This window comes from Lissotriton helveticus, chromosome 7, assembly GCF_964261635.1.
Source record: "Lissotriton helveticus chromosome 7, aLisHel1.1, whole genome shotgun sequence".
NCBI classification, from domain to species: Eukaryota; Metazoa; Chordata; class Amphibia; order Caudata; family Salamandridae; genus Lissotriton; species Lissotriton helveticus.
The window spans coordinates 935916523-935942787 of NC_136068.1; positions in this window are offsets into that span (position 1 = coordinate 935916523).

Consider the following 26265-nt stretch of genomic DNA (forward strand, 5'->3'; position numbering starts at 1 on the left):
ATCGAGTCCGCTGACCCTGGTCCATGACCCTGCCGCGTCGGGAATCAAACCCTGGTCCCGGGCCGACTTCTGCTTTTGGGTCTGCCGCCTCTAACCAGTGAGCCATTGAGAGATGTACCCCAGGCTGAACATGAAAACTGAGAAAACATGAAAACTGAGATTCTAATTTTTAGTAGGGTGTGGATTTTCACAATATCCATAGTACTGATTATCAAGCCTTAGAAAATCTGTTTTTTATTGCTGTGCATTCGTTTGAAAATATTCAAGTTCTATTGCACTAACAGTGGACTTTTCCATCTGCAGAATATACTGAATGACCAGAGATGGCAGTGCTGCGGAAGAGAATTTGTCTGCATTGCTGAGACCAAAAAAAAAACAAGAAGCCATTTCTCAGCACTCTGCCTTCCTTCATCAATTTAAATGGTAAGTCAAACTCGAGCTAGTGGGGTCTTGGCATGATTATCTTTGTCAAGACTCTACCAAAATGGATGACGTTACGGTGATCATCATATTTTATCAGACTTTGTCTCCGAAGCTGAGAAAGCCTGCGTTAGATACCTGTGCTAACAATGTGTCATCAGAGGACATTACTGTCTTTAAGGCTGGAAAGAGTTTCCTTAATTTGGAGCCATGGCCTTACTTTCTCAAGAAGTGAAGCTCATTTGACCTGTTTCCCTGCACTCTGTGTGTGGGTCTCTGATACTCCAGATGGATAGCTGTTTAGGATACTCGGCGGTCTTGCAACTCCATCCAATTTTCAAAAGGAGCCCAATGCTTTCCCAGTATACTGCCTAGCTGCCTTGCAGTCCTAATTACATATAGTTACCTAGTGCATAATTGCTGATATCTGAAAGAAACAGGTTAGTATTAGATTCCTTACCTTAGAATATCCCCAGGCGTCAGTCTGGATCCGGAAACTTTTGCGTAGCAGTACCCCTGCGCGTCGGTAGGCGTCGTCTGCAGGCGTCCCCTGCGGCTCCGCGTCGTCGGCGTCGTGCGCCGTGATGACGTCGCTGGAGTATATAGACGCCGCCTCCGCGCGCTGACGTCAGTTCTTCTTTTTTCCGCGCCAGTTAGCGCAGATCCGAAGAGCAGTACTCCGGTCTTTTGACCAAGTTTTTTGTTAACTGATTGATCTTTACGGTGCCGGTAGGATGCCCGGTTTCAAGAGTTGTGACGAGTGCGACCGCATGATGTCGGTCACCGACCACCATCGACTCTGCCTCCGGTGTCTGGGCGCGGACCACGACGTGGAGTCCTGCGTCGACTGTCGGGCCTTGACTGGAAAAGCTAGGCGGGAGCGGTCCCGCAAGCTTCTCGAACTCCGGTTGTCGGCCCCGCGTCGAGAGCGGTCCCGGTCCGGTCGGAGGTCGAGGGAGCGGTCGAGGGAGCGGTCGCGGAGCCGCCATGGGCGCTCCGGGAGTCGCCACCATTCCTCCGGCTCGTCAGGTAAGCACAAGAAGTCGGGGCGTCGCCATCGCACCCCCGACTCCCCCCGACGCCCGCGTGCTGCGGCCGGGGGCTCGGGTGACCCCACCCCCGCGGTCCCGCATGGGTCGCCGACGCCGTCTGCCCCACACCTGTCGGTCCCTGGGGAAGGCGCGTCGCGTGAGGAGATCGAGGCCTTCCTCATTGCTATGAGGGCGAGGTCTTCTCCGGCGGGGCCTTCGGCGCCTGCGGGCCCGTCGGTCCCGTCTGGGGGCCCGAGCGGTTCGGGTGCTCCTGCCCCGGCGCCGCCGGTGGCTCCGGCCCCGGCGCCGCTGGTTCCCTCTGGTTCGTCGCCGGCTGGTCTCCCGGCCTCTCCGGCGTCGGTTCCTGTGGGCCAGCCCAGGGTACCGCCCCCGCGTGGTGCAGCGACTCCGCCGTCGGCTCCGGCCGGCGTCGGGTCCCCGGCACCGACGCCGCGCGGCGCCACCCCCCTTTCCTCCCCGACTCCGGACTCGGAGCCGGACCGGCGTCGGCCGACGCCGGACCCGACGCCGATGGGGCCTGTTGACCCCGATGTCTATATCGTCGACCCAGAATATGGGTATGACGAGGAGGAGTATGGTGAGGGTTGGGAGGGGTCTGAGGACCCTCTATCCCGTGCCTGCCAGTACGATGTGGACTGGGTAGGTGATCTGGGTGATGCCAGTGGCCTGGACGAGTCGCCCAACCCTGGGTTTGTCTCTCCGTCCCCTGTGGCGTCCGAGGCGGGTGCTGCCTATTCGGTGGTCCTGATGAGGGCTGCCAAGGCCTTACACCTTGAGCTCCCCGTCGCGAAGGTCAAACCGAATATCCTGACGGAAGTTTTTAAACCGCAGTCATGCCCCCAGGAGCCTCTGCTGCCGTTTAATGAGGCCCTGACGGATGTCCTTCTGGGCACCTGGTCCAGGCCCGCCTCTGGTGCGCCGGTTGACCGGAACGTTGCCAGGCGTCACCGTCCCTGCGCGGACGACCCTGCCTTCCTGTCCACCCATCCCTCCCCGGAGAGTCTGGTGATCCAGGCCTCCACTTCGCAGTCCGCATTTCCGTCGGCTCCGCCCGACCGGGAATCAAAGAGGTACGACCAATTCGGAAAGAAAGTGTTTTCCTCTTTGAGTGCTGGTCTGCGGTCTTGTAACACCGCGTGCCTCTTGGGCCGCTACACCCACTCCCTGTGGGATACGGTCGAGGAGTGTTTGCCGCAATGCCCCCAGGAAGTGCGGGACAAGCTCACCCGGGCCTTTGTTGAAGGCCGGGATGCGGCGCGGTACTCGATCCGTTGTGGTCTGGACACCACGGACTCCCTGGGACGGGCCATGTCCACTACGGTGGCGATTCGTCGCCATGCCTGGCTGAGATCTGCCAACTTCTCACCAGACGTCCAAAATACGCTTATGGACATGCCATTTGATGGCAGTCGCCTATTTGGTGACAAAGCGGACCACGCGCTGGAGCGCTTCAAGGACTCCAGGGTCACGGCCAAGTCCTTGGGTCTCTCGACCCAGACCCAGCGCCAGCAGACGGGTTCGTTTCGGCCCTTTCGTGGCCAAGGGAGAGGAGGTCCCACACGTGCTGCCAGCCACGCGGCGCAGAGCGCTCCCCAGCGCGGTGGCGCCCGTGGTTTCCGCCGTGGTGGCGGTAGAGGCCAGCGTCGTGGTCAGTCCACGCCTCCCTCCGCTGCGGCATCCAAGCCTTCCTAGTCCGAGCTTTCGGGCTCACGTGACGCCAGTGGGTGGCAGGGTTCGCCATCACCACTCCCGCTGGCGCGCGATAACATCGGACAGGTGGGTGCTGCAGCTTGTCCGAAGGGGCTATGCCCTCCCCTTCGAGTCCACTCCTCCAGCCATGCCACCGCAGAACCACCGTGTGTCGGGGGACCACTTGACACTTCTGCAGGAGGAAGTTACGGCCCTCTTGGCCAAGGGGGCCATCGAGCGCGTTCCTGGGCCAGAAGTAGGGTGTGGTTGCTACTCCCACTACTTTCTGGTACCCAAGAAGGACAAGGGAGGCCTGCGTCCTATCTTGGATCTACGGAACGTCAACGGCTTCCTCCGGAAGGAGAAGTTCAAGATGTTGACTTTGGCTCAGGTCTTGGCTGCTCTAGACCCACAAGACTGGATGGTAGCGTTGGACTTGCAGGATGCGTACTTTCACACCCCCGTCCTGCCGGCCCACCGGCGTTACCTGCGGTTCACGGTAGGCCACGAGCATTTTCAGTTTATCGTGCTCCCATTCGGCCTTACCAGCGCCCCACGGGTGTTCACGAAAGTGATGGCGGTGGTCGCAGCTCATCTGCGCCGGTTAGGGGTTTCAGTCTTCCCCTACCTCGACGACTGGCTGTTGAAGGCGGGCTCGCCCCAGACAGTCGTCCACCACCTTCAGATGACGGCAGACCTCCTGCACGAGTTGGGGTTTTCCATCAATGTGCCGAAATCACACCTGTGTCCCTCTCAAAAGCTCCTTTTCATCGGAGCGGTTCTCGACTCGGCGCAGTTTCGGGTTTATCCCCCGGAACGGCGGGTCCGGGATATTCAGGCTCTGATTCCCATCTTTCAGCCGTTATCCCGGGTTTCGGTCAGGTTGACGCTGCGGCTTCTGGGGCTGATGGCCTCCTGCATCCTTCTGGTGCATCACGCCAGATGGCGGATGCGGGCTCTGCAGTGGGACCTGAAGTTTCAGTGGGCCCAGCATCAGGGCAACCTATCCGACCATGTCCTGATCTCGGAGGGCACTGCGAGACAGTTGCAGTGGTGGCTTACAGACCGCGATTGGGTCAGGGGCAGATCCCTCTCCCTTCCCCAGCCGGAGCACGTGGTTGTGACGGACGCGTCCCTCCAAGGCTGGGGTGGCCACTTGGGAGAGGCGGAGATCAGAGGCCTCTGGTCTCCGGCGGAGTCCCGGCTCCATATCAACATGTTGGAGCTGCGGGCGATTCGCCTGGCACTGAAGGCATTCCTCCCCTTTGTCAACGGGAGTGTAGTGCAGGTGTTCACGGACAACACCACCGCCATGTGGTACTGCAACAAACAGGGCGGTGTGGGGTCGTGGACCCTTTGCCAAGAGGCTCTGCGCCTCTGGCAATGGCTGGAACGTCAGGGCGTGACTCTGACGGTTCAACACCTGGCAGGTTCTCTGAACGCCAGGGCGGACGAACTCAGCCGTCGGTGCTCGGTGGATCACGAATGGCGTCTGAACTCGGATGTGGCGAGAGGCCTCTTTCAGCAATGGGGAGAGCCTTGGTTAGATCTATTCGCCACAGAAGAGAACGCGCAATGTCATCAGTTCTGCGCGTTGGAGTTTCCAAGACGGCACTCGCTCGGCGACGCCTTTCGGCGCGAGTGGAGTTGCGGTCTGTTGTACGCCTTTCCGCCTATACCACTTCTGCCCAGAGTGCTGAAGAAGATCAGGCGCGACCGGGCCCAAGTTATCCTTGTGGCTCCGGACTGGGCTCGAAGGTACTGGTATCCCGAGCTACTCAGCATGACAGTCGGTCCCTCGATCCGCCTGCCCCTTCAGGAGGACCTTCTGTCGCAGCAGCAGGGGACGGTCCTCCACCCGAACCTGTCCAGTCTCCACCTCCATGCGTGGAGATTGAGCGGCGACAGTTGAGGCCATTTGACTTGCCTTACTGTCTTTAAGGCTGGAAAGAGTTTCCTTAATTTGGAGCCATGGCCTTACTTTCTCAAGAAGTGAAGCTCATTTGACCTGTTTCCCTGCACTCTGTGTGTGGGTCTCTGATACTCCAGATGGATAGCTGTTTAGGATACTCGGCGGTCTTGCAACTCCATCCAATTTTCAAAAGGAGCCCAATGCTTTCCCAGTATACTGCCTAGCTGCCTTGCAGTCCTAATTACATATAGTTACCTAGTGCATAATTGCTGATGTCTCCTCCTCCTGTGTTTCCTCGTCACCGAGGGCGATTGGTCACGTGCTGTCCTGACATCATAAAGCTAGAGCAGGATGTCATCTGACATGAGGGACAATCAGTTGCCTAGCAAGCACCAAGATACATTTATCATGGTATTGAACTGGGTTGCAGGGTAAACAGGGCGCCCAGCTGAAGACCTAGATGGTGAGATGAATGAAACTGGCGCATTATTTGAGACTTGTGCATCTGTTTGAAGGTGCAGTTAATCACAATGTTCTCGGCTTCTCTATAGCTTAACTGATAAGGATGTACTAAGATGAAGATGTTAAGATGTTGTTTATAGTTTTTATTATTCCCACTAACAGTAGCGTAAACCTTCCTCCCGCAACTTATCAGATCACTCAATTGCTATTGGCGTATCATAACCTATAAGAATTGCACTGAGAAGGGGATGCCATCACTTGGCTGGCAATCACATCTTTTTATCTAGGTCCTGATGTATGTGCTAGTGTTGTGTAGAGAGTGGTAGAAATGAGGCATAGGATTGATGTAATGCAATGTGTATATTTGTAAAGCGCACTGTTGCCAGCCAGCGTCCTGGCGCTGTATACCGCTGGGGAACCAGTCCTGGCTTGCCCTGTGGGATGGCCCCTGCTGGGAATCCCCAAGGTGGAGCCAGGCATCCCCGGCGTTGTGGGGGCAGTTGTGGAGATTAGGCAAGCTAATGCCCAGAGTTGCAGAGTGGGACCCCTGGTTAGAGTAGGCACTGACGTGAGAATTATCGAGTCCGCTGACCCTGGTCCATGACCCTGCCGCGTCGGGAATCAAACCCTGGTCCCGGGCCGACTTCTGCTTTTGGGTCTGCCGCCTCTAACCAGTGAGCCATTGAGAGATGTACCCCAGGCTGAACATGAAAACTGAGAAAACATGAAAACTGAGATTCTAATTTTTAGTAGGGTGTGGATTTTCACAATATCCATAGTACTGATTATCAAGCCTTAGAAAATCTGTTTTTTATTGCTGTGCATTCGTTTGAAAATATTCAAGTTCTATTGCACTAACAGTGGACTTTTCCATCTGCAGAATATACTGAATGACCAGAGATGGCAGTGCTGCGGAAGAGAATTTGTCTGCATTGCTGAGACCAAAAAAAAAAACAAGAAGCCATTTCTCAGCACTCTGCCTTCCTTCATCAATTTAAATGGTAAGTCAAACTCGAGCTAGTGGGGTCTTGGCATGATTATCTTTGTCAAGACTCTACCAAAATGGATGACGTTACGGTGATCATCATATTTTATCAGACTTTGTCTCCGAAGCTGAGAAAGCCTGCGTTAGATACCTGTGCTAACAATGTGTCATCAGAGGACATTACTGTCTTTAAGGCTGGAAAGAGTTTCCTTAATTTGGAGCCATGGCCTTACTTTCTCAAGAAGTGAAGCTCATTTGACCTGTTTCCCTGCACTCTGTGTGTGGGTCTCTGATACTCCAGATGGATAGCTGTTTAGGATACTCGGCGGTCTTGCAACTCCATCCAATTTTCAAAAGGAGCCCAATGCTTTCCCAGTATACTGCCTAGCTGCCTTGCAGTCCTAATTACATATAGTTACCTAGTGCATAATTGCTGATGTCTCCTCCTCCTGTGTTTCCTCGTCACCGAGGGCGATTGGTCACGTGCTGTCCTGACATCATAAAGCTAGAGCAGGATGTCATCTGACATGAGGGACAATCAGTTGCCTAGCAAGCACCAAGATACATTTATCATGGTATTGAACTGGGTTGCAGGGTAAACAGGGCGCCCAGCTGAAGACCTAGATGGTGAGATGAATGAAACTGGCGCATTATTTGAGACTTGTGCATCTGTTTGAAGGTGCAGTTAATCACAATGTTCTCGACTTCTCTATAGCTTAACTGATAAGGATGTACTAAGATGAAGATGTTAAGATGTTGTTTATAGTTTTTATTATTCCCACTAACAGTAGCGTAAACCTTCCTCCCTCAACTTATCAGATCACTCAATTGCTATTGGCGTATCATAACCTATAAGAATTGCACTGAGAAGGGGATGCCATCACTTGGCTGGCAATCACATCTTTTTATCTAGGTCCTGATGTATGTGCTAGTGTTGTGTAGAGAGTGGTAGAAATGAGGCATAGGATTGATGTAATGTAATGTGTATACTTGTAAAGCGCACTGTTGCCAGCCGGCGTCCTGGCGCTGTATACCGCTGGGGAACCAGTCCTGGCTTGCCCTGTGGGATGGCCCCTGCTGGGAATCCCCAAGGTGGAGCCAGGCATCCCCGGCGTTGAGGGGGCCGTTGTGGAGATTAGGCAAGCTAATGCCCAGAGTTGCAGAGTGGGACCCCTGGTTAGAGTATGCACTGACGTGAGAATTATCGAGTCCGCTGACCCTGGTCCATGACCCTGCCGTGTCGGGAATCAAACCCTGGTCCCGGGCCGACTTCTGCTTTTGGGTCTGCTGCCTCTAACCAGTGAGCCATTGAGAGATGTACCCCAGGCTGAACATGAAAACTGAGAAAACATGAAAACTGAGATTCTAATTTTTAGTAGGGTGTGGATTTTCACAATATCCATAGTACTGATTATCAAGCCTTAGAAAATCTGTTTTTTATTGCTGTGCATTCGTTTGAAAATATTCAAGTTCTATTGCACTAACAGTGGACTTTTCCATCTGCAGAATATACTGAATGACCAGAGATGGCAGTGCTGCGGAAGAGAATTTGTCTGCATTGCTGAGACCAAAAAAAAAAACAAGAAGCCATTTCTCAGCACTCTGCCTTCCTTCATCAATTTAAATGGTAAGTCAAACTCGAGTTAGTGGGGTCTTGGCATGATTATCTTTGTCAAGACTCTACCAAAATGGATGACGTTACGGTGATCATATTTTATCAGACTTTGTCTCCGCAGCTGAGAAAGCCTGCATTAGATACCTGTGCTAACAATGTGTCATCAGAGGACATTACTGTCTTTAAGGCTGGAAAGAGTTTCCTTAATTTGGAGCCATGGCCTTACTTTCTCAAGAAGTGAAGCTCATTTGACCTGTTTCCCTGCACTCTGTGTGTGGGTCTCTGATACTCCAGATGGATAGCTGTTTAGGATACTCGGCGGTCTTGCAACTCCATCCAATTTTCAAAAGGAGCCCAATGCTTTCCCAGTATACTGCCTAGCTGCCTTGCAGTCCTAATTACATATAGTTACCTAGTGCATAATTGCTGATGTCTCCTCCTCCTGTGTTTCCTCGTCACCGAGGGCGATTGGTCACGTGCTGTCCTGACATCATAAAGCTAGAGCAGGATGTCATCTGACATGAGGGACAATCAGTTGCCTAGCAAGCACCAAGATACATTTATCATGGTATTGAACTGGATTGCAGGGTAAACAGGGCGCCCAGCTGAAGACCTAGATGGTGAGATGAATGAAACTGGCGCATTATTTGAGACTTGTGCATCTGTTTGAAGGTGCAGTTAATCACAATGTTCTCGACTTCTCTATAGCTTAACTGATAAGGATGTACTAAGATGAAGATGTTAGGATGTTGTTTATAGTTTTTATTATTCCCACTAACAGTAGCGTAAACCTTCCTCCCTCAACTTATCAGATCACTCAATTGCTATTGGCGTATCATAACCTATAAGAATTGCACTGAGAAGGGGATGCCATCACTTGGCTGGCAATCACATCTTTTTATCTAGGTCCTGATGTAGGTGCTAGTGTTGTGTAGAGAGTGGTAGAAATGAGGCATAGGATTGATGTAATGCAATGTGTATATTTGTAAAGCGCACTGTTGCCAGCCAGCGTCCTAGCGCTGTATACCGCTGGGGAACCAGTCCTGGCTTTCCCTGTGGGATGGTCCCTGCTGGGAATCCCCAAGGTGGAGCCAGGCATCCCCGGCGTTGAGGGGGCCGTTGTGGAGATTAGGCAAGCTAATGCCCAGAGTTGCAGAGTGGGACCCCTGGTTAGAGTAGGCACTGACGTGAGAATTATCGAGTCCGCTGACCCTGGTCCATGACCCTGCCGTGTCGGGAATCCAACCCTGGTCCCGGGCCGACTTCTGCTTTTGGGTCTGCTGCCTCTAACCAGTGAGCCATTGAGAGATGTACCCCAGGCTGAACATGAAAACTGAGAAAACATGAAAACTGAGATTCTAATTTTTAGTAGGGTGTGGATTTTCACAATATCCATAGTACTGATTATCAAGCCTTAGAAAATCTGTTTTTTATTGCTGTGCATTCGTTTGAAAATATTCAAGTTCTATTGCACTAACAGTGGACTTTTCCATCTGCAGAATATACTGAATGACCAGAGATGGCAGTGCTGCGGAAGAGAATTTGTCTGCATTGCTGAGACCAAAAAAAAAACAAGAAGCCATTTCTCAGCACTCTGCCTTCCTTCATCAATTTAAATGGTAAGTCAAACTCGAGTTAGTGGGGTCTTGGCATGATTATCTTTGTCAAGACTCTACCAAAATGGATGACGTTACGGTGATCATATTTTATCAGACTTTGTCTCCGCAGCTGAGAAAGCCTGCGTTAGATACCTGTGCTAACAATGTGTCATCAGAGGACATTACTGTCTTTAAGGCTGGAAAGAGTTTCCTTAATTTGGAGCCATGGCCTTACTTTCTCAAGAAGTGAAGCTCATTTGACCTGTTTCCCTGCACTCTGTGTGTGGGTCTCTGATACTCCAGATGGATAGCTGTTTAGGATACTCGGCGGTCTTGCAACTCCATCCAATTTTCAAAAGGAGCCCAATGCTTTCCCAGTATACTGCCTAGCTGCCTTGCAGTCCTAATTACATATAGTTACCTAGTGCATAATTGCTGATGTCTCCTCCTCCTGTGTTTCCTCGTCACCGAGGGCGATTGGTCACGTGCTGTCCTGACATCATAAAGCTAGAGCAGGATGTCATCTGACATGAGGGACAATCAGTTGCCTAGCAAGCACCAAGATACATTTATCATGGTATTGAACTGGGTTGCAGGGTAAACAGGGCGCCCAGCTGAAGACCTAGATGGTGAGATGAATGAAACTGGCGCATTATTTGAGACTTGTGCATCTGTTTGAAGGTGCAGTTAATCACAATGTTCTCGACTTCTCTATAGCTTAACTGATAAGGATGTACTAAGATGAAGATGTTAAGATGTTGTTTATAGTTTTTATTATTCCCACTAACAGTAGCGTAAACCTTCCTCCCTCAACTTATCAGATCACTCAATTGCTATTGGCGTATCATAACCTATAAGAATTGCACTGAGAAGGGGATGCCATCACTTGGCTGGCAATCACATCTTTTTATCTAGGTCCTGATGTAGGTGCTAGTGTTGTGTAGAGAGTGGTAGAAATGAGGCATAGGATTGATGTAATGCAATGTGTATATTTGTAAAGCGCACTGTTGCCAGCCAGCGTCCTGGCGCTGTATACCGCTGGGGAACCAGTCCTGGCTTGCCCTGTGGGATGGCCCCTGCTGGGAATCCCCAAGGTGGAGCCAGGCATCCCCGGCGTTGTGGGGGCAGTTGTGGAGATTAGGCAAGCTAATGCCCAGAGTTGCAGAGTGGGACCCCTGGTTAGAGTAGGCACTGACGTGAGAATTATCGAGTCCGCTGACCCTGGTCCATGACCCTGCCGTGTCGGGAATCAAACCCTGGTCCCGGGCCGACTTCTGCTTTTGGGTCTGCTGCCTCTAACCAGTGAGCCATTGAGAGATGTACCCCAGGCTGAACATGAAAACTGAGAAAACATGAAAACTGAGATTCTAATTTTTAGTAGGGTGTGGATTTTCACAATATCCATAGTACTGATTATCAAGCCTTAGAAAATCTGTTTTTTATTGCTGTGCATTCGTTTGAAAATATTCAAGTTCTATTGCACTAACAGTGGACTTTTCCATCTGCAGAATATACTGAATGACCAGAGATGGCAGTGCTGCGGAAGAGAATTTGTCTGCATTGCTGAGACCAAAAAAAAAAACAAGAAGCCATTTCTCAGCACTCTGCCTTCCTTCATCAATTTAAATGGTAAGTCAAACTCGAGTTAGTGGGGTCTTGGCATGATTATCTTTGTCAAGACTCTACCAAAATGGATGACGTTACGGTGATCATATTTTATCAGACTTTGTCTCCGCAGCTGAGAAAGCCTGCGTTAGATACCTGTGCTAACAATGTGTCATCAGAGGACATTACTGTCTTTAAGGCTGGAAAGAGTTTCCTTAATTTGGAGCCATGGCCTTACTTTCTCAAGAAGTGAAGCTCATTTGACCTGTTTCCCTGCACTCTGTGTGTGGGTCTCTGATACTCCAGATGGATAGCTGTTTAGGATACTCGGCGGTCTTGCAACTCCATCCAATTTTCAAAAGGAGCCCAATGCTTTCCCAGTATACTGCCTAGCTGCCTTGCAGTCCTAATTACATATAGTTACCTAGTGCATAATTGCTGATGTCTCCTCCTCCTGTGTTTCCTCGTCACCGAGGGCGATTGGTCACGTGCTGTCCTGACATCATAAAGCTAGAGCAGGATGTCATCTGACATGAGGGACAATCAGTTGCCTAGCAAGCACCAAGATACATTTATCATGGTATTGAACTGGGTTGCAGGGTAAACAGGGCGCCCAGCTGAAGACCTAGATGGTGAGATGAATGAAACTGGCGCATTATTTGAGACTTGTGCATCTGTTTGAAGGTGCAGTTAATCACAATGTTCTCGACTTCTCTATAGCTTAACTGATAAGGATGTACTAAGATGAAGATGTTAGGATGTTGTTTATAGTTTTTATTATTCCCACTAACAGTAGCGTAAACCTTCCTCCCTCAACTTATCAGATCACTCAATTGCTATTGGCGTATCATAACCTATAAGAATTGCACTGAGAAGGGGATGCCATCACTTGGCTGGCAATCACATCTTTTTATCTAGGTCCTGATGTAGGTGCTAGTGTTGTGTAGAGAGTGGTAGAAATGAGGCATAGGATTGATGTAATGCAATGTGTATATTTGTAAAGCGCACTGTTGCCAGCCAGCGTCCTGGCGCTGTATACCGCTGGGGAACCAGTCCTGGCTTGCCCTGTGGGATGGCCCCTGCTGGGAATCCCCAAGGTGGAGCCAGGCATCCCCGGCGTTGTGGGGGCAGTTGTGGAGATTAGGCAAGCTAATGCCCAGAGTTGCAGAGTGGGACCCCTGGTTAGAGTAGGCACTGACGTGAGAATTATCGAGTCCGCTGACCCTGGTCCATGACCCTGCCGCGTCGGGAATCAAACCCTGGTCCCGGGCCGACTTCTGCTTTTGGGTCTGCCGCCTCTAACCAGTGAGCCATTGAGAGATGTACCCCAGGCTGAACATGAAAACTGAGAAAACATGAAAACTGAGATTCTAATTTTTAGTAGGGTGTGGATTTTCACAATATCCATAGTACTGATTATCAAGCCTTAGAAAATCTGTTTTTTATTGCTGTGCATTCGTTTGAAAATATTCAAGTTCTATTGCACTAACAGTGGACTTTTCCATCTGCAGAATATACTGAATGACCAGAGATGGCAGTGCTGCGGAAGAGAATTTGTCTGCATTGCTGAGACCAAAAAAAAAAACAAGAAGCCATTTCTCAGCACTCTGCCTTCCTTCATCAATTTAAATGGTAAGTCAAACTCGAGCTAGTGGGGTCTTGGCATGATTATCTTTGTCAAGACTCTACCAAAATGGATGACGTTACGGTGATCATCATATTTTATCAGACTTTGTCTCTGAAGCTGAGAAAGCCTGCGTTAGATACCTGTGCTAACAATGTGTCATCAGAGGACATTACTGTCTTTAAGGCTGGAAAGAGTTTCCTTAATTTGGAGCCATGGCCTTACTTTCTCAAGAAGTGAAGCTCATTTGACCTGTTTCCCTGCACTCTGTGTGTGGGTCTCTGATACTCCAGATGGATAGCTGTTTAGGATACTCGGCGGTCTTGCAACTCCATCCAATTTTCAAAAGGAGCCCAATGCTTTCCCAGTATACTGCCTAGCTGCCTTGCAGTCCTAATTACATATAGTTACCTAGTGCATAATTGCTGATGTCTCCTCCTCCTGTGTTTCCTCGTCACCGAGGGCGATTGGTCACGTGCTGTCCTGACATCATAAAGCTAGAGCAGGATGTCATCTGACATGAGGGACAATCAGTTGCCTAGCAAGCACCAAGATACATTTATCATGGTATTGAACTGGGTTGCAGGGTAAACAGGGCGCCCAGCTGAAGACCTAGATGGTGAGATGAATGAAACTGGCGCATTATTTGAGACTTGTGCATCTGTTTGAAGGTGCAGTTAATCACAATGTTCTCGACTTCTCTATAGCTTAACTGATAAGGATGTACTAAGATGAAGATGTTAAGATGTTGTTTATAGTTTTTATTATTCCCACTAACAGTAGCGTAAACCTTCCTCCCTCAACTTATCAGATCACTCAATTGCTATTGGCGTATCATAACCTATAAGAATTGCACTGAGAAGGGGATGCCATCACTTGGCTGGCAATCACATCTTTTTATCTAGGTCCTGATGTAGGTGCTAGTGTTGTGTAGAGAGTGGTAGAAATGAGGCATAGGATTGATGTAATGCAATGTGTATATTTGTAAAGCGCACTGTTGCCAGCCAGCGTCCTAGCGCTGTATACCGCTGGGGAACCAGTCCTGGCTTTCCCTGTGGGATGGTCCCTGCTGGGAATCCCCAAGGTGGAGCCAGGCATCCCCGGCGTTGAGGGGGCCGTTGTGGAGATTAGGCAAGCTAATGCCCAGAGTTGCAGAGTGGGACCCCTGGTTAGAGTAGGCACTGACGTGAGAATTATCGAGTCCGCTTACCCTGGTCCATGACCCTGCCGTGTCGGGAATCAAACCCTGGTCCCGGGCCGACTTCTGCTTTTGGGTCTGCTGCCTCTAACCAGTGAGCCATTGAGAGATGTACCCCAGGCTGAACATGAAAACTGAGAAAACATGAAAACTGAGATTCTAATTTTTAGTAGGGTGTGGATTTTCACAATATCCATAGTACTGATTATCAAGCCTTAGAAAATCTGTTTTTTATTGCTGTGCATTCGTTTGAAAATATTCAAGTTCTAATGCACTAACAGTGGACTTTTCCATCTGCAGAATATACTGAATGACCAGAGATGGCAGTGCTGCGGAAGAGAATTTGTCTGCATTGCTGAGACCAAAAAAAAAAACAAGAAGCCATTTCTCAGCACTCTGCCTTCCTTCATCAATTTAAATGGTAAGTCAAACTCGAGCTAGTGGGGTCTTGGCATGATTATCTTTGTCAAGACTCTACCAAAATGGATGACGTTACGGTGATCATCATATTTTATCAGACTTTGTCTCCGAAGCTGAGAAAGCCTGCGTTAGATACCTGTGCTAACAATGTGTCATCAGAGGACATTACTGTCTTTAAGGCTGGAAAGAGTTTCCTTAATTTGGAGCCATGGCCTTACTTTCTCAAGAAGTGAAGCTCATTTGACCTGTTTCCCTGCACTCTGTGTGTGGGTCTCTGATACTCCAGATGGATAGCTGTTTAGGATACTCGGCGGTCTTGCAACTCCATCCAATTTTCAAAAGGAGCCCAATGCTTTCCCAGTATACTGCCTAGCTGCCTTGCAGTCCTAATTACATATAGTTACCTAGTGCATAATTGCTGATGTCTCCTCCTCCTGTGTTTCCTCGTCACCGAGGGCGATTGGTCACGTGCTGTCCTGACATCATAAAGCTAGAGCAGGATGTCATCTGACATGAGGGACAATCAGTTGCCTAGCAAGCACCAAGATACATTTATCATGGTATTGAACTGGGTTGCAGGGTAAACAGGGCGCCCAGCTGAAGACCTAGATGGTGAGATGAATGAAACTGGCGCATTATTTGAGACTTGTGCATCTGTTTGAAGGTGCAGTTAATCACAATGTTCTCGACTTCTTCTCTATAGCTTAACTGATAAGGATGTACTAAGATGAAGATGTTAAGATGTTGTTTATAGTTTTTATTATTCCCACTAACAGTAGCGTAAACCTTCCTCCCTCAACTTATCAGATCACTCAATTGCTATTGGCGTATCATAACCTATAAGAATTGCACTGAGAAGGGGATGCCATCACTTGGCTGGCAATCACATCTTTTTATCTAGGTCCTGATGTATGTGCTAGTGTTGTGTAGAGAGTGGTAGAAATGAGGCATAGGATTGATGTAATGTAATGTGTATACTTGTAAAGCGCACTGTTGCCAGCCGGCGTCCTGGCGCTGTATACCGCTGGGGAACCAGTCCTGGCTTGCCCTGTGGGATGGCCCCTGCTGGGAATCCCCAAGGTGGAGCCAGGCATCCCCGGCGTTGAGGGGGCCGTTGTGGAGATTAGGCAAGCTAATGCCCAGAGTTGCAGAGTGGGACCCCTGGTTAGAGTATGCACTGACGTGAGAATTATCGAGTCCGCTGACCCTGGTCCATGACCCTGCCGTGTCGGGAATCAAACCCTGGTCCCGGGCCGACTTCTGCTTTTGGGTCTGCTGCCTCTAACCAGTGAGCCATTGAGAGATGTACCCCAGGCTGAACATGAAAACTGAGAAAACATGAAAACTGAGATTCTAATTTTTAGTAGGGTGTGGATTTTCACAATATCCATAGTACTGATTATCAAGCCTTAGAAAATCTGTTTTTTATTGCTGTGCATTCGTTTGAAAATATTCAAGTTCTATTGCACTAACAGTGGACTTTTCCATCTGCAGAATATACTGAATGACCAGAGATGGCAGTGCTGCGGAAGAGAATTTGTCTGCATTGCTGAGACCAAAAAAAAAAACAAGAAGCCATTTCTCAGCACTCTGCCTTCCTTCATCAATTTAAATGGTAAGTCAAACTCGAGTTAGTGGGGTCTTGGCATGATTATCTTTGTCAAGACTCTACCAAAATGGATGACGTTACGGTGATCATATTTTATCAGACTTTGTCTCCGCAGCTGAGAAAGCCTGCGTTAGATACCTGTGCTAACAATGTGTCATCAGAGGACATTACTGTCTTTAAGGCTGGAAAGAGTTTCCTTAATTTGGAGCCATGGCCTTACTTTCTCAAGAAGTGAAGCTCATTTGACCTGTTTCCCTGCACTCTGTGTGTGGGTCTCTGATACTCCAGATGGATAGCTGTTTAGGATACTCGGCGGTCTTGCAACTCCATCCAATTTTCAAAAGGAGCCCAATGCTTTCCCAGTATACTGCCTAGCTGCCTTGCAGTCCTAATTACATATAGTTACCTAGTGCATAATTGCTGATGTCTCCTCCTCCTGTGTTTCCTCGTCACCGAGGGCGATTGGTCACGTGCTGTCCTGACATCATAAAGCTAGAGCAGGATGTCATCTGACATGAGGGACAATCAGTTGCCTAGCAAGCACCAAGATACATTTATCATGGTATTGAACTGGATTGCAGGGTAAACAGGGCGCCCAGCTGAAGACCTAGATGGTGAGATGAATGAAACTGGCGCATTATTTGAGACTTGTGCATCTGTTTGAAGGTGCAGTTAATCACAATGTTCTCGACTTCTCTATAGCTTAACTGATAAGGATGTACTAAGATGAAGATGTTAGGATGTTGTTTATAGTTTTTATTATTCCCACTAACAGTAGCGTAAACCTTCCTCCCTCAACTTATCAGATCACTCAATTGCTATTGGCGTATCATAACCTATAAGAATTGCACTGAGAAGGGGATGCCATCACTTGGCTGGCAATCACATCTTTTTATCTAGGTCCTGATGTAGGTGCTAGTGTTGTGTAGAGAGTGGTAGAAATGAGGCATAGGATTGATGTAATGCAATGTGTATATTTGTAAAGCGCACTGTTGCCAGCCAGCGTCCTAGCGCTGTATACCGCTGGGGAACCAGTCCTGGCTTTCCCTGTGGGATGGTCCCTGCTGGGAATCCCCAAGGTGGAGCCAGGCATCCCCGGCGTTGAGGGGGCCGTTGTGGAGATTAGGCAAGCTAATGCCCAGAGTTGCAGAGTGGGACCCCTGGTTAGAGTAGGCACTGACGTGAGAATTATCGAGTCCGCTGACCCTGGTCCATGACCCTGCCGTGTCGGGAATCCAACCCTGGTCCCGGGCCGACTTCTGCTTTTGGGTCTGCTGCCTCTAACCAGTGAGCCATTGAGAGATGTACCCCAGGCTGAACATGAAAACTGAGAAAACATGAAAACTGAGATTCTAATTTTTAGTAGGGTGTGGATTTTCACAATATCCATAGTACTGATTATCAAGCCTTAGAAAATCTGTTTTTTATTGCTGTGCATTCGTTTGAAAATATTCAAGTTCTATTGCACTAACAGTGGACTTTTCCATCTGCAGAATATACTGAATGACCAGAGATGGCAGTGCTGCGGAAGAGAATTTGTCTGCATTGCTGAGACCAAAAAAAAAACAAGAAGCCATTTCTCAGCACTCTGCCTTCCTTCATCAATTTAAATGGTAAGTCAAACTCGAGTTAGTGGGGTCTTGGCATGATTATCTTTGTCAAGACTCTACCAAAATGGATGACGTTACGGTGATCATATTTTATCAGACTTTGTCTCCGCAGCTGAGAAAGCCTGCGTTAGATACCTGTGCTAACAATGTGTCATCAGAGGACATTACTGTCTTTAAGGCTGGAAAGAGTTTCCTTAATTTGGAGCCATGGCCTTACTTTCTCAAGAAGTGAAGCTCATTTGACCTGTTTCCCTGCACTCTGTGTGTGGGTCTCTGATACTCCAGATGGATAGCTGTTTAGGATACTCGGCGGTCTTGCAACTCCATCCAATTTTCAAAAGGAGCCCAATGCTTTCCCAGTATACTGCCTAGCTGCCTTGCAGTCCTAATTACATATAGTTACCTAGTGCATAATTGCTGATGTCTCCTCCTCCTGTGTTTCCTCGTCACCGAGGGCGATTGGTCACGTGCTGTCCTGACATCATAAAGCTAGAGCAGGATGTCATCTGACATGAGGGACAATCAGTTGCCTAGCAAGCACCAAGATACATTTATCATGGTATTGAACTGGGTTGCAGGGTAAACAGGGCGCCCAGCTGAAGACCTAGATGGTGAGATGAATGAAACTGGCGCATTATTTGAGACTTGTGCATCTGTTTGAAGGTGCAGTTAATCACAATGTTCTCGACTTCTCTATAGCTTAACTGATAAGGATGTACTAAGATGAAGATGTTAAGATGTTGTTTATAGTTTTTATTATTCCCACTAACAGTAGCGTAAACCTTCCTCCCTCAACTTATCAGATCACTCAATTGCTATTGGCGTATCATAACCTATAAGAATTGCACTGAGAAGGGGATGCCATCACTTGGCTGGCAATCACATCTTTTTATCTAGGTCCTGATGTAGGTGCTAGTGTTGTGTAGAGAGTGGTAGAAATGAGGCATAGGATTGATGTAATGCAATGTGTATATTTGTAAAGCGCACTGTTGCCAGCCAGCGTCCTGGCGCTGTATACCGCTGGGGAACCAGTCCTGGCTTGCCCTGTGGGATGGCCCCTGCTGGGAATCCCCAAGGTGGAGCCAGGCATCCCCGGCGTTGTGGGGGCAGTTGTGGAGATTAGGCAAGCTAATGCCCAGAGTTGCAGAGTGGGACCCCTGGTTAGAGTAGGCACTGACGTGAGAATTATCGAGTCCGCTGACCCTGGTCCATGACCCTGCCGTGTCGGGAATCAAACCCTGGTCCCGGGCCGACTTCTGCTTTTGGGTCTGCTGCCTCTAACCAGTGAGCCATTGAGAGATGTACCCCAGGCTGAACATGAAAACTGAGAAAACATGAAAACTGAGATTCTAATTTTTAGTAGGGTGTGGATTTTCACAATATCCATAGTACTGATTATCAAGCCTTAGAAAATCTGTTTTTTATTGCTGTGCATTCGTTTGAAAATATTCAAGTTCTATTGCACTAACAGTGGACTTTTCCATCTGCAGAATATACTGAATGACCAGAGATGGCAGTGCTGCGGAAGAGAATTTGTCTGCATTGCTGAGACCAAAAAAAAAAACAAGAAGCCATTTCTCAGCACTCTGCCTTCCTTCATCAATTTAAATGGTAAGTCAAACTCGAGTTAGTGGGGTCTTGGCATGATTATCTTTGTCAAGACTCTACCAAAATGGATGACGTTACGGTGATCATATTTTATCAGACTTTGTCTCCGCAGCTGAGAAAGCCTGCGTTAGATACCTGTGCTAACAATGTGTCATCAGAGGACATTACTGTCTTTAAGGCTGGAAAGAGTTTCCTTAATTTGGAGCCATGGCCTTACTTTCTCAAGAAGTGAAGCTCATTTGACCTGTTTCCCTGCACTCTGTGTGTGGGTCTCTGATACTCCAGATGGATAGCTGTTTAGGATACTCGGCGGTCTTGCAACTCCATCCAATTTTCAAAAGGAGCCCAATGCTTTCCCAGTATACTGCCTAGCTGCCTTGCAGTCCTAATTACATATAGTTACCTAGTGCATAATTGCTGATGTCTCCTCCTCCTGTGTTTCCTCGTCACCGAGGGCGATTGGTCACGTGCTGTCCTGACATCATAAAGCTAGAGCAGGATGTCATCTGACATGAGGGACAATCAGTTGCCTAGCAAGCACCAAGATACATTTATCATGGTATTGAACTGGGTTGCAGGGTAAACAGGGCGCCCAGCTGAAGACCTAGATGGTGAGATGAATGAAACTGGCGCATTATTTGAGACTTGTGCATCTGTTTGAAGGTGCAGTTAATCACAATGTTCTCGACTTCTCTATAGCTTAACTGATAAGGATGTACTAAGATGAAGATGTTAAGATGTTGTTTATAGTTTTTATTATTCCCACTAACAGTAGCGTAAACCTTCCTCCCTCAACTTATCAGATCACTCAATTGCTATTGGCGTATCATAACCTATAAGAATTGCACTGAGAAGGGGATGCCATCACTTGGCTGGCAATCACATCTTTTTATCTAGGTCCTGATGTAGGTGCTAGTGTTGTGTAGAGAGTGGTAGAAATGAGGCATAGGATTGATGTAATGCAATGTGTATATTTGTAAAGCGCACTGTTGCCAGCCAGCGTCCTGGCGCTGTATACCGCTGGGGAACCAGTCCTGGCTTGCCCTGTGGGATGGCCCCTGCTGGGAATCCCCAAGGTGGAGCCAGGCATCCCCGGCGTTGTGGGGGCAGTTGTGGAGATTAGGCAAGCTAATGCCCAGAGTTGCAGAGTGGGACCCCTGGTTAGAGTAGGCACTGACGTGAGAATTATCGAGTCCGCTGACCCTGGTCCATGACCCTGCCGCGTCGGGAATCAAACCCTGGTCCCGGGCCGACTTCTGCTTTTGGGTCTGCCGCCTCTAACCAGTGAGCCATTGAGAGATGTACCCCAGGCTGAACATGAAAACTGAGAAAACATGAAAACTGAGATTCTAATTTTTAGTAGGGTGTGGATTTTCACAATATCCATAGTACTGATTATCAAGCCTTAGAAAATCTGTTTTTTATTGCTGTGCATTCGTTTGAAAATATTCAAGTTCTATTGCACTAACAGTGGACTTTTCCATCTGCAGAATATACTGAATGACCAGAGATGGCAGTGCTGCGGAAGAGAATTTGTCTGCATTGCTGAGACCAAAAAAAAAAACAAGAAGCCATTTCTCAGCACTCTGCCTTCCTTCATCAATTTAAATGGTAAGTCAAACTCGAGCTAGTGGGGTCTTGGCATGATTATCTTTGTCAAGACTCTACCAAAATGGATGACGTTACGGTGATCATCATATTTTATCAGACTTTGTCTCCGAAGCTGAGAAAGCCTGCGTTAGATACCTGTGCTAACAATGTGTCATCAGAGGACATTACTGTCTTTAAGGCTGGAAAGAGTTTCCTTAATTTGGAGCCATGGCCTTACTTTCTCAAGAAGTGAAGCTCATTTGACCTGTTTCCCTGCACTCTGTGTGTGGGTCTCTGATACTCCAGATGGATAGCTGTTTAGGATACTCGGCGGTCTTGCAACTCCATCCAATTTTCAAAAGGAGCCCAATGCTTTCCCAGTATACTGCCTAGCTGCCTTGCAGTCCTAATTACATATAGTTACCTAGTGCATAATTGCTGATGTCTCCTCCTCCTGTGTTTCCTCGTCACCGAGGGCGATTGGTCACGTGCTGTCCTGACATCATAAAGCTAGAGCAGGATGTCATCTGACATGAGGGACAATCAGTTGCCTAGCAAGCACCAAGATACATTTATCATGGTATTGAACTGGGTTGCAGGGTAAACAGGGCGCCCAGCTGAAGACCTAGATGGTGAGATGAATGAAACTGGCGCATTATTTGAGACTTGTGCATCTGTTTGAAGGTGCAGTTAATCACAATGTTCTCGACTTCTCTATAGCTTAACTGATAAGGATGTACTAAGATGAAGATGTTAAGATGTTGTTTATAGTTTTTATTATTCCCACTAACAGTAGCGTAAACCTTCCTCCCTCAACTTATCAGATCACTCAATTGCTATTGGCGTATCATAACCTATAAGAATTGCACTGAGAAGGGGATGCCATCACTTGGCTGGCAATCACATCTTTTTATCTAGGTCCTGATGTAGGTGCTAGTGTTGTGTAGAGAGTGGTAGAAATGAGGCATAGGATTGATGTAATGCAATGTGTATATTTGTAAAGCGCACTGTTGCCAGCCAGCGTCCTAGCGCTGTATACCGCTGGGGAACCAGTCCTGGCTTTCCCTGTGGGATGGTCCCTGCTGGGAATCCCCAAGGTGGAGCCAGGCATCCCCGGCGTTGAGGGGGCCGTTGTGGAGATTAGGCAAGCTAATGCCCAGAGTTGCAGAGTGGGACCCCTGGTTAGAGTAGGCACTGACGTGAGAATTATCGAGTCCGCTTACCCTGGTCCATGACCCTGCCGTGTCGGGAATCAAACCCTGGTCCCGGGCCGACTTCTGCTTTTGGGTCTGCTGCCTCTAACCAGTGAGCCATTGAGAGATGTACCCCAGGCTGAACATGAAAACTGAGAAAACATGAAAACTGAGATTCTAATTTTTAGTAGGGTGTGGATTTTCACAATATCCATAGTACTGATTATCAAGCCTTAGAAAATCAGTTTTTTATTGCTGTGCATTCGTTTGAAAATATTCAAGTTCTAATGCACTAACAGTGGACTTTTCCATCTGCAGAATATACTGAATGACCAGAGATGGCAGTGCTGCGGAAGAGAATTTGTCTGCATTGCTGAGACCAAAAAAAAAACAAGAAGCCATTTCTCAGCACTCTGCCTTCCTTCATCAATTTAAATGGTAAGTCAAACTCGAGCTAGTGGGGTCTTGGCATGATTATCTTTGTCAAGACTCTACCAAAATGGATGACATTACGGTGATCATCATATTTTATCAGACTTTGTCTCCGAAGCTGAGAAAGCCTGCGTTAGATACCTGTGCTAACAATGTGTCATCAGAGGACATTACTGTCTTTAAGGCTGGAAAGAGTTTCCTTAATTTGGAGCCATGGCCTTACTTTCTCAAGAAGTGAAGCTCATTTGACCTGTTTCCCTGCACTCTGTGTGTGGGTCTCTGATACTCCAGATGGATAGCTGTTTAGGATACTCGGCGGTCTTGCAACTCCATCCAATTTTCAAAAGGAGCCCAATGCTTTCCCAGTATACTGCCTAGCTGCCTTGCAGTCCTAATTACATATAGTTACCTAGTGCATAATTGCTGATGTCTCCTCCTCCTGTGTTTCCTCGTCACCGAGGGCGATTGGTCACGTGCTGTCCTGACATCATAAAGCTAGAGCAGGATGTCATCTGACATGAGGGACAATCAGTTGCCTAGCAAGCACCAAGATACATTTATCATGGTATTGAACTGGGTTGCAGGGTAAACAGGGCGCCCAGCTGAAGACCTAGATGGTGAGATGAATGAAACTGGCGCATTATTTGAGACTTGTGCATCTGTTTGAAGGTGCAGTTAATCACAATGTTCTCGACTTCTCTATAGCTTAACTGATAAGGATGTACTAAGATGAAGATGTTAAGATGTTGTTTATAGTTTTTATTATTCCCACTAACAGTAGCGTAAACCTTCCTCCCTCAACTTATCAGATCACTCAATTGCTATTGGCGTATCATAACCTATAAGAATTGCACTGAGAAGGGGATGCCATCACTTGGCTGGCAATCACATCTTTTTATCTAGGTCCTGATGTAGGTGCTAGTGTTGTGTAGAGAGTGGTAGAAATGAGGCATAGGATTGATGTAATGTAATGTGTATACTTGTAAAGCGCACTGTTGCCAGCCGGCGTCCTGGCGCTGTATACCGCTGGGGAACCAGTCCTGGCTTGCCCTGTGGGATGGCCCCTGCTGGGAATCCCCAAGGTGGAGCCAGGCATCCCCGGCGTTGAGGGGGCCGTTGTGGAGATTAGGCAAGCTAATGCCCAGAGTTGCAGAGTGGGACCCCTGGTTAGAGTATGCACTGACGTGAGAATTATCGAGTCCGCTGACCCTGGTCCATGACCCTGCCGTGTCGGGAATCAAACCCTGGTCCCGGGCCGACTTCTGCTTTTGGGTCTGCTGCCTCTAACCAGTGAGCCATTGAGAGATGTACCCCAGGCTGAACATGAAAACTGAGAAAACATGAAAACTGAGATTCTAATTTTTAGTAGGGTGTGGATTTTCACAATATCCATAGTACTGATTATCAAGCCTTAGAAAATCTGTTTTTTATTGCTGTGCATTCGTTTGAAAATATTCAAGTTCTATTGCACTAACAGTGGACTTTTCCATCTGCAGAATATACTGAATGACCAGAGATGGCAGTGCTGCGGAAGAGAATTTGTCTGCATTGCTGAGACCAAAAAAAAAACAAGAAGCCATTTCTCAGCACTCTGCCTTCCTTCATCAATTTAAATGGTAAGTCAAACTCGAGTTAGTGGGGTCTTGGCATGATTATCTTTGTCAAGACTCTACCAAAATGGATGACGTTACGGTGATCATATTTTATCAGACTTTGTCTCCGCAGCTGAGAAAGCCTGCGTTAGATACCTGTGCTAACAATGTGTCATCAGAGGACATTACTGTCTTTAAGGCTGGAAAGAGTTTCCTTAATTTGGAGCCATGGCCTTACTTTCTCAAGAAGTGAAGCTCATTTGACCTGTTTCCCTGCACTCTGTGTGTGGGTCTCTGATACTCCAGATGGATAGCTGTTTAGGATACTCGGCGGTCTTGCAACTCCATCCAATTTTCAAAAGGAGCCCAATGCTTTCCCAGTATACTGCCTAGCTGCCTTGCAGTCCTAATTACATATAGTTACCTAGTGCATAATTGCTGATGTCTCCTCCTCCTGTGTTTCCTCGTCACCGAGGGCGATTGGTCACGTGCTGTCCTGACATCATAAAGCTAGAGCAGGATGTCATCTGACATGAGGGACAATCAGTTGCCTAGCAAGCACCAAGATACATTTATCATGGTATTGAACTGGGTTGCAGGGTAAACAGGGCGCCCAGCTGAAGACCTAGATGGTGAGATGAATGAAACTGGCGCATTATTTGAGACTTGTGCATCTGTTTGAAGGTGCAGTTAATCACAATGTTCTCGACTTCTCTATAGCTTAACTGATAAGGATGTACTAAGATGAAGATGTTAAGATGTTGTTTATAGTTTTTATTATTCCCACTAACAGTAGCGTAAACCTTCCTCCCTCAACTTATCAGATCACTCAATTGCTATTGGCGTATCATAACCTATAAGAATTGCACTGAGAAGGGGATGCCATCACTTGGCTGGCAATCACATCTTTTTATCTAGGTCCTGATGTAGGTGCTAGTGTTGTGTAGAGAGTGGTAGAAATGAGGCATAGGATTGATGTAATGCAATGTGTATATTTGTAAAGCGCACTGTTGCCAGCCAGCGTCCTGGCGCTGTATACCGCTGGGGAACCAGTCCTGGCTTGCCCTGTGGGATGGCCCCTGCTGGGAATCCCCAAGGTGGAGCCAGGCATCCCCGGCGTTGTGGGGGCAGTTGTGGAGATTAGGCAAGCTAATGCCCAGAGTTGCAGAGTGGGACCCCTGGTTAGAGTAGGCACTGACGTGAGAATTATCGAGTCCGCTGACCCTGGTCCATGACCCTGCCGTGTCGGGAATCAAACCCTGGTCCCGGGCCGACTTCTGCTTTTGGGTCTGCTGCCTCTAACCAGTGAGCCATTGAGAGATGTACCCCAGGCTGAACATGAAAACTGAGAAAACATGAAAACTGAGATTCTAATTTTTAGTAGGGTGTGGATTTTCACAATATCCATAGTACTGATTATCAAGCCTTAGAAAATCTGTTTTTTATTGCTGTGCATTCGTTTGAAAATATTCAAGTTCTATTGCACTAACAGTGGACTTTTCCATCTGCAGAATATACTGAATGACCAGAGATGGCAGTGCTGCGGAAGAGAATTTGTCTGCATTGCTGAGACCAAAAAAAAAAACAAGAAGCCATTTCTCAGCACTCTGCCTTCCTTCATCAATTTAAATGGTAAGTCAAACTCGAGTTAGTGGGGTCTTGGCATGATTATCTTTGTCAAGACTCTACCAAAATGGATGACGTTACGGTGATCATATTTTATCAGACTTTGTCTCCGCAGCTGAGAAAGCCTGCGTTAGATACCTGTGCTAACAATGTGTCATCAGAGGACATTACTGTCTTTAAGGCTGGAAAGAGTTTCCTTAATTTGGAGCCATGGCCTTACTTTCTCAAGAAGTGAAGCTCATTTGACCTGTTTCCCTGCACTCTGTGTGTGGGTCTCTGATACTCCAGATGGATAGCTGTTTAGGATACTCGGCGGTCTTGCAACTCCATCCAATTTTCAAAAGGAGCCCAATGCTTTCCCAGTATACTGCCTAGCTGCCTTGCAGTCCTAATTACATATAGTTACCTAGTGCATAATTGCTGAT